The sequence below is a fragment of the Triticum urartu genome, chromosome 1A (genome assembly GCF_056163025.1).
Source record: "Triticum urartu cultivar PI428250 chromosome 1A, HENAU_Tu73, whole genome shotgun sequence".
Classification (NCBI taxonomy): domain Eukaryota; kingdom Viridiplantae; phylum Streptophyta; class Magnoliopsida; order Poales; family Poaceae; genus Triticum; species Triticum urartu.
The window spans coordinates 39,947,320-39,960,503 of NC_141873.1; the positions used below are offsets into that span (position 1 = coordinate 39,947,320).

Here is a 13,184-nt window from a genome sequence, read left to right on the forward strand (position 1 = left end):
AATATGAAAGAACTCCTCTATGTCGGAGAAGGGTCAGAATCGATTGGTTATGTCATCGGTGTGGGATCTTTGGGGGAACACTCCAATCCAATATATGAGTAGTAATGTGGCGAAGATAATTGGACTTTAGTTTCATTTTGATTGATTTGATTTGGAGGAGTGCAGAGAAGAAGGTAGCTAGCTAGAAGAGGAGCCCAGAGAAGAAGAATTGATGCATAATAACTTGGCTCCGGCGTGCAAATCTCGGTTGTGTACGCCCGAGCCACTGACTAGGCGCCGCCAACATGGCGTGGTCCCGCCGTCGGGATGGCAAAGAGAGGAAGTGTGGCCAGTTTTTTTTAAAAAAAACCTCTCGAATTTTTTTCTCATAAAAAACCTTATTGACGTTGGAAAGGTGGCATTTCAATTCTTTTATGACTCTATTGCTAGTGGGTCCCGTGTGTACATACTAAAATTAACAAGAAAAAAGGAGGCTTGGCGTCTCGAGCGCGTGACTCTTAGGTCACAGTTGGTCCTGGCCGCTATACCATTCACCTATTAACAACTTCACATGCATAGCTTTTCTTTTTTTTGCGAAACACTTCAACATGCTTTGGTCTTCTATTTTCCCTCAATGTAAGGTCTCCCATATTATTAGCTCCAGATCTGATCATTGCCCCATTTTAATTGAGTTGATGGGTAATGCTCGGGAGGGGAGGTTTGCTAGAGAGTTCAAATATGAATCTTACTGGGAGAGGGAAGGTCGTGTTTTGGATGAACAGATTAAGGATTGTTGGAATAGAGGATCAAATATTAAGGATCTGAAAGATGTTGCCAATAATTTAGAAAAATTAATGAAATCTCTTCATGGTTGGAGTAGGGTGCATATTGGGTATCTACCTAAGAAACTTGAATGGGCTCGTAAGAGACTTGGCATTTTGTTAAATAGAACTGATCATTCTGCTGTGTTGGAAAGAAAGAATATTCTAGGGGAGATGGATGAACTTCTTATCAGGGAAGAAATATTGTGGAAGCAGAGATCTCGTCTGGACAAGATTAAAGGGGGAGATCGTAATACAAAATATTTTCAGCGAAAAGCTTCCTGGAGAGCAAAAAAAAAAATTCTATTTTGGCTCTGAGGAAGGATGATGGTTGTCTCATGGAAAATTTGGAGGAAATGAAAGGTATCACAAACTTGTTTTTTAAACAACTTTATTCTTGTGATGCTTCGGTCGATCCATCCCACATTATTTCATTAGTCAAGCCCCGTGTGACCGATGACATGAATTATGATTCATGCAAACCTTTTACTCAAAAAGAAATAAGTGATGCCCTTTTTCAAATGGGACCGTTAAAAGCGCCAGGGCCAGATGGCTTTCCTGCAAGGTTTTTTCAGCGGAATTGGGGGCTAATCAAAGATGATATTGTCAAGGTTGTGCAACAATTTTTTAATTCTGGAATTATGCCTGATGGTATTAATAATACTACTATTGTTCTCATCCCGAAGATCAAGAATCCTCAAACAATCAAAGATTTCAGGCCGATCAGTTTGTGCAATGTTATCTACAAGATTATCTCCAAGTGTCTTGTTAACAGGTTGCGCCCGCTCCTCGATGGTATGATTTCCCCTACCCAAAGTGCGTTTATTCGGAGAAGGTTAATTTCTGATAATGCTCTTATAGCCTTTGAATGTATGCATTCGTTAAGTACGCTTAAGGATTCAAGAGGGGAATATTGTGCTTATAAGTTGGACCTAGCCAAAGCCTATGACCGTGTGGATTGGCAATTTTTGCAAAGTATGATGGGGGCGTTGGGTTTTGCGTCGCAATGGATTAATTGGGTTATGACATGTGTTACTTCGGTGAAATTTGCGGTGCGCTTTAATGGCCAGTTGCTGCAATCATTCTCACCTTCTCAGGGGCTCAGGCAGGGAGATCCTTTATCTCCCTATTTGTTCTTATTTGTGGCAGAGGCGCTTTCTTTGTTGCTCAATGATGCATGTGCCAGGGGAGTTCTTCAGGAATTCAAACTGACTAGACAAGCGCCTGGTATTTCTCACTTGCTTTTTGCAGATGATAGTCTGCTATTTTTCAAGGGTTCTTTTGATCAAGCTTTAGCAATTAAAAATATTATGACGGTGTATGAGAAAGGAACTGGACAGATGTTAAGCCCTGATAAATGTTCCATAATGTTTGGGGAAAAATGCAGCTTGGAGAAACAAGTGACTATCATGGTTATCTTAAAAATTACTGTGGAGGGGTTCGAGGATAAATATCTTGGATTACCAGTACCAGAGGGTAGAATGAAGGCCGGTATGTTTCAGTATACTAAAGATAAGGTTTTGAAAAGGCTTTCTGACTGGATTGAAAAATATGCGTCTTGTGGAGTCAAGGAAGATTTAATCAAAACAATAATTCAGGCTCTTCCTATGTACGCTATGGGGATATTCAAATTTCCAGTTTCCCTTTGTGAGGAGTTATCCCATATTATAAGGAACTTTTGGTGGGGAGACGAAGAAGAAAGAAGAAAAACTCATTGGTTGGCGTGGGACAAACTAACAAGACCTAAAGGTAAGGAGGGAATGGGGTTCCGTGATCTCAGGCTTTTTAATCAAGCTCTTCTGGCTAAACAGGCATGGCGGTTATTGGTTTGCCCGGATTCGCTATGTGCGAAATTGATGAAGGCAAAGTATTACCCCCAGGGACATATTCTTGATACGGTGTTTCCGCATGCTAGTTCTGTGACTTGGCAAGGTATTTCACATGGTCTGGAACTTCTTAAGAAGGGGGTCATTTGGCGGGTATGTGATGGATATAGTGTTAATATATGGAGGGATAATTGGATACCTAGGAGGCACGGCCTAAATATCTCAGCTAGAAGGCATAATACCAAGTTAAAATTAGTTTCTGACTTATTCATGAGCGGGCGTAAGTGTTGGGATGAAAATTTGATCAAGTATCTATTCTATCCACATGATGCGGAGGAAATTCTTAAGATTCGTATTCAGGCTTCTAGGGATGGGGACTTTGTTGCATGGCACCATGAGAAGAATGGTATATTTTGTGTTAAAAGTGCGTACAATTTTGCGCTTAATTTGAAAGATAGCCAGGATCATAGTGGCCAATCTAGTGGCGAACCAGAGGGGGTAAGAGGGATTTGGGACATAATATGGAAGGCTAATATACCTCAGAAAATCAAGATTTTTGCATGGCGAGCTGTTACCAATAGCTTGGCGGTCCAAATGAATAGAGTTAAGCACCATCAGACTGATTCAGGGTTGTGTTCTATTTGTGGGGTTGAAGATGAAGACATCTTTCATGCTCTGGTGAGTTGTTCTAAAGCTCGTGCTCTTCGAATGGCAGTGAGAGAGCGGTGGAATATTCCGGATGAAGAGTTCTTCAAGTGCACGGGACCAGACTGGTTATTGATTTTACTGGCGCAACTGGGTTTGCGGCAGAGGGAGCAAATCATGTTTCTTTTCTGGCGAGCATGGCATTTGAGAAATGATTTAATTTTTAGAAATGGGAAAGAATCCGTTAATGCCTCTGCACATTTTGTGGATAATTTTTGGACCACCTTCACGTCTAGTCATGACACCGCTAAATTGAACGTTAGTAACAAAGGCAAGGAGAAGGTGAGTGGAGTTGTAGAGGATTATGCACCGTTAAAAGATCATGTGGTCTGGACTCCTCCCCCTAATGATCATATGAAAATCAATGTGGAGAGTACTAATGCAGCCAGTGTGGGGGTCGTAGCTCGTAATTCTTCTGGAGATATTATTGTTTCTTCGTGGAACTTTATTGATCGGTGTTTCAGTGTGAATGAAGCTGAGCTCCGCGCCTGCCTCGCAGGACTTTATATAGGTATCACTCTTCCCCAATCTATTATTTTAGAGACTGATTGTGTTTTCGTACATTCGTTTCTTGCAAATGAGAAGATTGACAGGTCCCCCCTGGCTGATCTGATGGATAAGGCTCTGAGTATATCTAGGATGATCCATAATTTTCATATTGCAAAGATAAGTCGGACGGCCAATGGGGTGGCACATGAGATTGCAAAGTTTAGCTTTAGTTCTATGTCTGATGGGATTCTTTTTAATTCTGTTCCACCCTGCGTGGTGTATGCTATAACGAATGTTGTAAAAACCTTTCGTTGGCTTAATTAATAAATGGGGTGTTTTAAAAAAAAAACTAGCTCGTGTAAAATGGGTGGCACTATCTGCAGGCAATTTAAGCCCCACCTGCATCATCTTTATACTACTGTTCTTTTTTGAAATACCCTTATATACTTATTGAACATCCGGGAGCAGATGTTGCCGTGGCTGTGAGGGTGTGTGCGTCCTAGCAGTAGTTGGCGTGTTCGAATGTAGAGGCCTAAGCTTTTTTTCTTTTAGATTTCACGTCAGCACCTACTTGTCATACATCAAAAAGAAAAAAAAAACATCTACCACGTGAACATGGTCTTTTTTGTGAGAAATAATTTTTTAAGGGTTTTTGTTTCCAAAGAAAAAAAAGGCCACACGCTTCAAGTCACTAACAGCGGGCCCCATTCCATGCTGGCATGCTAAGTTAGTGTTGATTTTCTATCCATGCGCGATTAGGACCGTATTTGCACAACCGAGCCAAATTCTTGCACCAGTTCAATGTATGCAACAAGTTCTAGCACCAAAATAATGGTTTACGCCAAGTTCAAGCACCATTGGTGTAATTGACTCAAGATCGGAAAAGGTAGCTACAAGAGGAGCGAGCTGGGCTTCTATACGTTCCCGGCGTGGACGCGCGCGGCTAGACAAGAGGAGGAGCTAGCACGGGCGGCCACAGTTTGGAGGTCCAACTTCAACTCCAAGGTAGGCATGCATGCACCCGGGTACGCAGGCAGCATGATAGATGTATCACTCGATCGATCGTCAAGGATCGAGCGATGCATGATGTGTATGCTGTACGCATGCAGGAGAGTGCGTACGTACGTTGTGGGTTCGATCGCCTCCCCTGGGAGAAGTCTGTTTTAAACCTTGTCTTCGTTCGAACCGGCGAATTCGAACCCCAACCTTGGAATCCCTGAAATCGACACCCCCACCTCTCTGATCCCAGTTCTTTGCGCCCTTAAGCCCGGTTTAGCATGGGATTCGCTGACGTGGCAGAGGAGGAGGCCGGGTTAGGTGAGTAATTAGAATAAATGACGCCACGTGTGCTACCCGATGCCCCTGTCTCTATATCCTCTATTCTGGAAGCGCACTCTGCTCAGCGCAAGGTGGGGAACAAAAGTAGGGTTTCGCCGGCGACTAGCGGCGGCGACTGGCCGCGTCCATTAGCGGCGGCGATTGGCGATGTCGGCCATTAGCGGCGGCCATTCTGCTTCATCCCGTTCCCGTAGTGGCGCGGTTCGAAGGAGAGGTGTCGGCGGGTCAGCTCGGTCGCCCGTCCCATCGGGAGCAGCCCATGGATTACGAGCCGACGAAGTTCTGCAGCTTGTGCGGGAGGAAGGCTGCACGGTGGATCTCATGGAGTCCAGCAAACCCAGGAAGGAGGTACTATTCGTGCGTGGATAACCAGGTAAGCTAAATTCGCCTCTTGTTTGCTGTGTATGTTCCCCTCTGTTGTACTTTTCTTGTTCTGAATTTTGTTTTTCAATTGGACAGCATGGGTTCATCGAATGGCATGAGGGGCCGACGACATCATTTATCCGTGATTTGTTGGGAGATCTTCGGGACAAAGTGTGGATGAGGCTGCTCTTGCTATTCAGTCCAATGAGATAGAAGTTGCTGCGTTGAGAGAGGAATTGGAGAAGAAGACTGAAGTAATTTCAGAAATTAGTGCTAGGTGTGAGAGGAAAGATGTGATTCAGATGTATAGATGTGATTCAGATGTATAGATGTGATTCAGATGTATAAATGTTCAGTTTCCAGAGTGATGCAATCTGGAGCTATCTTAATTGCAATGTAATGTATCTGAATCATGTTGGAATGAATTTGAAAGACCCAAATATGCTGTGTATGTCTGAATATCTTAGTTTTGACAGACCCAAATATGCTGTGTATGTCTGAATATCTTAGTTTTGACAGCTCAAGTATGCATTTTTTTAATACTTTGTACAGCAAAAGTTTGCAATTTTTGACTGGCTGTGAGTTTACAGTATAAATGTACTATGCATCCTTTTTTTGACAGCAGGAAGTACTACATGGACATACTTAAAAGGAACAAGCACAATCACACTGACCAAATGACAGTGGTAGCACAGTACACTAGACACCAAATTTCAAAGTGGTCATTTTACAGTAGCAGTGACAATTTTGCAGCAAACATGCATACATTCAAGGATCATTTGACAGTACCACTGAACTTAAACATAAATAGTGGTCATTTGACAGTACCAGAAGGACCGTGTTCACATCATAAAACTAGAGTTGATATTAAAACTAGAACCATAAGCAGTACTTCGTACTGACACTTCCATCACAAGAACTAGTTCATTCTGACATTTTCCAAAATAGCCACATCATCAAAGAAATCTAGTAATTCCCACTAGCAGTGAAATAGGGCATGAATCTTGTCCCCCTTCCAGCTCTTGTCCCACTCCCAGCTCCTCTCCCTCTTCCAGCTCCTCTCCCACTCCCTCCAGCAGAAGCTGATGAAGTTCTAGTCACTCTCGGTGGTCTGAAGCTAGATGTTGCAGCTTGAGAGCTTGATCCTGCAGCTTGAAAGCTTGATCCAGTAGCTTGAGAGCTTGGTACAGCTGAAGCTCTAGCTGCTGCAGCCCTGCTTGTTGATGCATCTGTTTGTGCTTGCTGTAAATAAAATAGAGAAATTAGGGCAAAATAAGTGCATATTTTCATTTGAAGAGAGCACACATAGTAATAAATTACCTCTGTGGCTCTCTGTTTTCTCCCTCTCTTGCCAAGATGTGACTTTGTTTATTTGGTACTATCTCCATTCTTAGAACAAGAAGTTTTATTGTGTCCCTTACCACCACAAGATCCACAAGTTATCTGAATGCCATGCTTGCTCAGTTTCTTACCCTTCGGTGCTTCACCCTCTTCTCTCCTCCTGTCATTGTTCTTTTTCCTTTGCCCTAGCATGGCAATGTAGCCAGGTGCAACTGGCCTAGGGTTTTGGGACACAGGCCAATTTTCCTCTCCTTCAACAGGTTGCAGGCAGTGCTCATAAATCTTCTTGAAAGTTTCAATGGAGTAGCAGTTGTCAATGTAATCTTCCAACTTTTTCCCACATTTATAGATAGCACATATGGCATGAGTGCAAGGCAGTGCTGCCAACTGAAAGTAACCACAAGAACAAGTCCTATTCTCAAGATTTACTGTGTACCTCCTGCCTCTCCCAGTCAGATGCTTGACCTCAAAGCCCTCCTTGCCATTCCAGAGGACCTCACAAAATTGAGTTCTTTTGATACTAGCCTTGAGTTTTTTGAAAATGTTTGGGCAAATTGTGCCCTTCCAGTTGTCACTTTTGGCTCTCTGCTCTTGAACTCTAACATACACTTTCTTCCTGATCTTCTCTGCTGTGAAATAATGGGGTAGAACCTAGCTTCTATAATAGCATTGTTGAATGATTCACAAAGGTTGTTGTCAACCGATTCACATTTTGCCCCAACTGGAAAGAAAGCCCTAGCCCAATGCTTGGGCTCTGTCCTCATGATGTCCTTTGCACCATCAGGAGTAAGTTGAGCTAGCTTGGCTTTGTTATGATTAAAATCTTCCCTGTTTGAAGCCTTTGCAATGGCCCAGAACCTTTTCTGCAACTCATGGTCTTTGTGTTTCTTTCTCCAATTGGCATAAATGTGCCTAGCACACATCCTGTGCTCTGCCCTAGGCAAGTAGTCTCTCATGCTTATAATTAGGCCCTGCAAAAAGAGACAAATGTTAGCAGCAAATAAAAAATACATTTGCAAAAAAAGACAAATGTATGCTACCAGCACATGAGAGCAGGACCACTACCTAACCATAGGACTAGGAGCACTACCTAAACATAGGTATAGGTGTCGCTCCGACGAGGCGACCGAACCTTTTCGACACTCACATAAGACATTATTTTTTGAACTAGGCATTAAATAAGTTTTACCTTTTGTTGGTCAGAAATGAAGGCCCATCCAGCACCTTGATCATTAATGTCCAAATCTTTGATAAGAAGTCCAATAAACCAGGCCCAGGTATCCTTGGTCTCCTTCTCCACAACAGCCCATGCAACTGGATAAATTTGGTTGTTGGCATCCCTAGCAATTGCAGCTAGCAGCTCACCTTGGCATGCTCCCTTGAAGAAACAGCCATCCAACCCAATCACTTTCCTGCATCCTGCTTTAAACCCTTTCTTCATTGCATCGAAACAAGCATAAAATTGCTGAAAGATGTTCTGCTCCATCTCTACTGGATCCAAGCAAACAGCCACTGTGCTCCCTGGGTTGCTTCTAAGCAGTTCCAACTGATAATCAAACACTTTTGTGTACTCATTTTTCATACCACACAAAAGCTTGTCGAGTACAATTTTTTTTGCTGCCTTGCACTTTGAAATTGATACATCAGCAAACATTTCTTACATCACCGTGGATTTCATGCTGTCAATCTTCCATAAAGGATTTGCCAAGATAAAATTCTTGTTGGGGAACATTGCAGAAAACAAAAATTTTCCTACGGTTTCACCAAGATCCATCTATGAGTTCATCTAGCAACGAGTAATCGGATGCATCTACATACCTTTGTAGATCGCGAGCGGAAGCGTTCAAAGAACGGGGATGAGGTAGTCGTACACGACGTGATCCAAATCACCGGAGATCCTAGCACCGAACGGACGGCACCTCCGCGTTCAACACACGTACGGTCAGCGTAACGTCTCCTTCTTGATCCAGCAAGGGGGAAGGAGAGGTTGAGGAAGATGGCTCCAGCAGCAGCACGACGGCGTGGTGGTGATGGAGCTGCAGTACTCCATCAGGGCTTCGCCAAGCACTATGGAGGAGGAGGAGGTGTTGGAGAGGGAGAAGGAGGCAACCAAAGACGTGGCCCAAAAAGCCCTCCTTCCCCCACTATATATAGGAGGGCCTAGGGGGGCGCCGGCCCTAGGAGATCCAATCTCCTAGGGGGGCGGCGGCCAAGGGAGGTTTCCCTCCCCCCCAAGGCACCTAGGGGGTGCCTTCCACTTGTGGGACTCTTCCCCTTTTGAAACCCTAGGCGCATGGGCCTCTTGGGGCTGGTGCCCTTGGCCCATGTAGGCCAAGGCGCACCTCCTACAGCCCATGTGCCCCCCCGGGGCAGGTGGCCCCACCCCGGGACCCTTCCGGTGGTCCCGGTACAATACCGGTGACCCCGAAACTTGTCCCGATGGCCGAAACAGCACTTCCTATATATAATTCTTTACCTCCGGACCATTCCGGAACTCCTCATGACGTCCGGGATCTCATCCGGGACTCCGAACAACATTCGGGTTACTACATATACATATCCCTACAACCCTAGCGTCACCGAACCTTAAGTGTGTAGACCCTACGGGTTCGGGAGACAGGCAGACATGACCGAGACGACTCTCCGGTCAATAACCAACAGCGGGATCTGGATACCCATGTTGGCTCCCACATGCTCCACGATGATCTCATCGGATGAACCACGATGTCGAGGATTCAATCAACCCCGTATGCAATTCCCTTTGTCAATCGATATGTTACTTGCCCGAGATTCGATCGTCGGTATCCCAATACCTCGTTCAATCTCGTTACCGGCAAGTCACTTTACTCGTACCGTAATGCATGATCCCGTGACTAGACACTTGGTCACTTTGAGCTCATTATGATGATGCATTACCGAGTGGGCCCAGTGATACCTCTCCGTCATACGGAGTGACAAATCCCAGTCTTGATCCGTGTCAACCCAACAGACACTTTCGGAGATACCCGTAGTATACCTTTATTGTCACCCAGTTACGTTGTGACGTTTGGTACACCCAAAGTACTCCTACGGTATCCGGGAGTTACACGATCTCATGGTCTAAGGAAAGGATACTTGACATTGGAAAAACTCTAGCAAACGAACTATACGATCTTGTGCTATGTTTAGGATTGGGTCTTGTCCATCACATCATTCTCCTAATGATGTGATCTCGTTATCAATGACATCCAATGTCCATAGTCAGGAAACCATGACTATCTGTTGATCAACGAGCTAGTCAACTAGAGGCTTACTAGGGACATGTTGGTGTCTGTTATTCACACATGTATTATGATTTCCGGATAACACAATTATAGCATGAATAAAGACAATTATCATGAACATGGAAATATAATAATAATGCTTTTATTATTGCCTCTAGGGCATATTTCCAACAATTCTCATACCTTTTGGCAATCACCTTAGCAGTAACCAGTTTGTTGGCTCTGTTTTGTGCACATTCATGCTCATCTTCAAATGTGATGATTTGAAACCTAGAGCACCTGCTTGTTTTTGCTGCATATAACAACCATGGACACCCAGGCCAGTCACACTTTGCTCTAACTCTGTACTCCTCGGATTTTAAGAAGGAAATGCTCCTTTTGGTAGCAAGTCCATACCTCTTTATAGCTCTGGTTAACTGCTTCTTGCTTCTAAAAACCATTCCACTGAAGTGTGGAACGTCAGAGTCAGGGTTGAACCTAACATATTGGCTCTTCCTTCTAACCATGTTCCCATCTTCATCTTCATCATATGAGTAGTCCTCATCAGATGATTCAAACTCCATATCCTGTACAGCCTCCTCCACATTTGCCACGAGCTCAATACGCACTGCCCCAGTTGAATCTGCATCAGCCCACTTCTTAGAATCTCTCATCTTTTTCCTGAATTTTCTTGCATGCTTTCTCAGCTCAACAACCTCTGATTCTTCCCCACTGTCATCTGTATGGGGCACATACTCAATGTCCTCCGAGTCAGATGAATCTACAACATCTTGTGCAACTTCTACAACATTTTCAGAAACTACTGCAACATTTTCAGAAATTGTAGTAGCATTTTGTGGAACTACAACAGCATGCTGTGCATGTACTGCAACATTTTGTGCAACTTCAGAAACTTGGGACATATCATATGGTTCAGTTGGATCAACAACTTGAGAACTCTGACTAGCATAAGCACTTCTCACTTTTTTTTCAATGGACTGCTTCTCACTTGTGTGACCACACCACCTTTATTGGGAATAAGGATATGTTCAAGTATCTCTCCTCTTGCACCACTACTCTGTTCATTTCCATTGTCATGCTCATCTTCTGCTGTGATCACTAAATCAGGCTCATCTTCACTGCCAATGCACATCAGGTCCTCAAGCTCATCTCCTTCAAAATCAGACCCACTATTTGCTTCCTCTAGCTCATCCTCTTCCCCATTATACTCCACATATACTTCAGCAACCCCTCCATCTGTAGTGTACTCAGACATCTTCATGCAACCAGCATCATCAAACAAGAAAAGCAATCCATTTATCAACTCCATGCCAGGCAACAAAAAATGGTACTTCATGCTTTCCTTCACTGTCATATGATCTCCTAAAAAGCCTTTTAGCTCCGGCAATGAGAGCTTGTCCCGCTCAATCTCTGACATTCCAATATCTCCACCCACATAATCAAGCGATGGACCAATCCGTATGAACTCGCCCCCAAAGTGAAATCTGACAGTCAACACTTCTGCTGGATCCATGTTTTCAACGACCAAATCCTACATTACAACAAATATATATAAGCATAATTGAACTAGAACTACAAATAGCACAATCTGACCTACCAAAAATTTCTCCCAAAAAACCCAAACTTGAACACCTGTAGAACCCTAAACCTAGCGCTTGCAAGAGGCTAAAATTTCCCCCAAAAAGGCAGGGAATGGACACTCGGGAAGAACATCGTGTACCTGCTCTTGTTCTGCAGGAGTGCTCGTCGGAGGTCGTTGCGATCATCCGCCGTTCGCCATCGCCGCCGCGGAGGAGAAGTTGATTCGTCAGGGGAGAAGGGAGGCGAACAGAGCAGCAAGGAGGCGAGCTGGTCCGGCTCAGCCAGTTATCCCCGTGCCTGAACCTGTTGGACCCACCACCGAAGCAAAGTCAGTAATCCCGCTCACACGTCAGCGAATCCCTGTTTGGGAACGGGCTTAAGGGCGCAAAGAACTGAGATCAGAGAGGTGGGGGTGTCGATTTCAGGGATTCCAAGGTTGGGGTTCGAATTCGCCCGGTCGATCGAAGACAAGGTTTAAAACAGACTTCTCCCGCCTCGCCTCGATCGAACCGAAACGAAAGCGAACCGACGCGTCACGTTTGTCCGCAGCGCAAGTGGAGTCAACGCCCGCCGGTAGACTAGCTAACCAGCTAGCCTAGGACCAGGACTCGGACTAGCCGAGCGTTGTCAAAAGAGAGAGAGAGAGAGAGAGAGAGAGAGAGAGAGAGAGAGAAGAGCGAGTCGAGTCCGTTTCCAGCAGCCATGAACTGACCGGGATCTCTGGTGCTCCGTCCGAGTCGGACGGGATGCGGTCTGCTACATTATATACGCCGGCCAAGGGAAGCAGAGAGGCTCTTGGAACAGAAAGGTCGAGGCATCGACGGCGATCATCACACCACCAAACACAATCGAGAGGAAGAGATAGATGCTGATGGCTCGACTCCTAGCGATGGCCGGCAGCTATGGCCAGAAATCCAAGACCAAGAAGTGGCCGGCCCAAGGAACAGTGCACGACATGGAGAAGAGAGTCATGCAAGCGATCCGGGCAAGGGGACGCGCACGATCAAGTTGGTTTCGGAGGTTCATGGCCGCATCCGACAGGGTCGATAAGGCGGTCCAAGATTTCATCGAGCATCGCATCAAAACGTCACCGTGCAGGTCTCGCATCTCATCAGCCTGCGCACAAGCAAACTCGACGCTCAACGTTACTTATGGTCTCTATTTGCTCTTCTTGTTCGTATCAGTGTACTCGTTACTGGTCTTGTAATCTGTTTCCTTCCTCGGTTTTCTACTGTATGTAAAAGGTTGTAGAGATTTTACTAAACACCCCATGTATTTCATATTTATGTTGTGACGAATTTAAATATCGGCAGACTATGATGGAGAAATCTCCTTTCCATTCACTGATCGGCACGGTGCATGCTAGAAACCACACTCTTGACTTGCAGTTCTTGGGCATGACGGCAGTTGGAGTTAATTACAAGAACTATCACATTTACGGCTAGGTTTGCATAAAACCACCAAGTTGCTAATCTGTT

General features: G+C 44.7%; 1 long non-coding RNA gene and 1 pseudogene across 1 annotated transcript; one reads left to right on the forward strand and one right to left on the reverse strand.

The window, feature by feature from the left end:
- The first annotated feature begins 5,380 nt into the window (after positions 1-5,380).
- LOC147989780 (uncharacterized) lies at positions 5,381-6,059 on the forward strand. The gene is made up of 2 exons (XR_015599247.1): positions 5,381-5,531; positions 5,618-6,059. It is a non-coding gene; the product is annotated as an uncharacterized LOC147989780 (long non-coding RNA).
- Positions 6,060-6,487: 428 nt separating this feature from the next.
- On the reverse strand, positions 6,488-11,638 carry LOC147989781 (uncharacterized; annotated as a pseudogene).
- Positions 11,639-13,184: the final 1,546 nt, after the last annotated feature.